The following is a 1,111-nucleotide window of genomic DNA, read 5'->3' as shown; positions in this document are numbered from 1 at the left end:
CCTGACGTGATAGAGCAATTCTGCCGCCGGATTCGGATTCAGCGCGAAAAATTACGTAAGAAAATATAGTTAAATCCCAAACAACTTTCAACGCCTCCAATTTTGCAGGCCTGTGTAATTATTATTAATAATGTAATTAATGTTTCTCGATAAAGCGATTAGATAATACAGAGTTGTACTTTCTATACTTAATGTTTATAGTATAAAGTCATCGTTACCATTCTATCATTTTTTCCTTTTGTATGCTCAAGCATCGTAGACGATTTCCGGAAAATTTTTCGAAACTTAGAAGCTGTACATATGAACTTTCTGTATAAGAGTACTTTTGCAAATAAAATGTAGACCTTACACGAGAAAAATTCTTTTACGATTTGCATTGCGGCGCGAAATTAGGAGTTCTTATAAGGCTGCGGTCCAATTCGCACTCACAACATTCGTGAACATTTGTCCTTATTTAACATTTAATCATTCATTATAATATATTCAATATTATAATATATTTGTTTTTATGAGATATTTTTCATACTCAATGTGGTAACCCTTATAAAAATTTTTCACCATTTTTAGACCTCATATGGACCGATTTTTAGCTCGTTTTTAGCCCGTTTTTAGCCCGTTCTTGCTCGTTTCTTGCACTCGCAAGCACTCGCAGTGTATCATGAAGGAACGATAGTGAGTATACACGAGTACGCAATGAGTATTTTTGAGGAGAGCGTCCGTTTTCAATACTCGTTTTTCCGTTGATGAACGACAAACGTATACGCGAGTATTTTTAAGTGAATCGTCCGTTTTCAATACTCGTTTTTCCGCTATGTGTATTTTTTGAGTGGATTGTCCGTTTTCAGCTGATGAGTGAGAACACGATAATACGACATTTCTCTTTTACTCGTACATTTACTTATCATTTATTAATTACCATATCGCACGATTTCAAATAAAATAGAATTTATATAATAATTCATTATTTATTATTGTATATATATATATTATACATGTATACATACACATATATATGTATATTAATAAATTAATAATAATAATGAATTATTATTGTATAAATTTTATTTTTATTTTGACAATTAATTTATCAATGGTTATATATAACTGTAAT

Source organism: Trachymyrmex cornetzi, unplaced genomic scaffold (genome assembly GCF_001594075.2).
Source record: "Trachymyrmex cornetzi isolate Tcor2-1 unplaced genomic scaffold, Tcor1.1 scaffold1160, whole genome shotgun sequence".
NCBI classification, from domain to species: domain Eukaryota; kingdom Metazoa; phylum Arthropoda; class Insecta; order Hymenoptera; family Formicidae; genus Trachymyrmex; species Trachymyrmex cornetzi.
The sequence above is the reverse complement of the archived record's forward strand: the minus strand, read 5'-3'. Positions refer to the sequence as shown.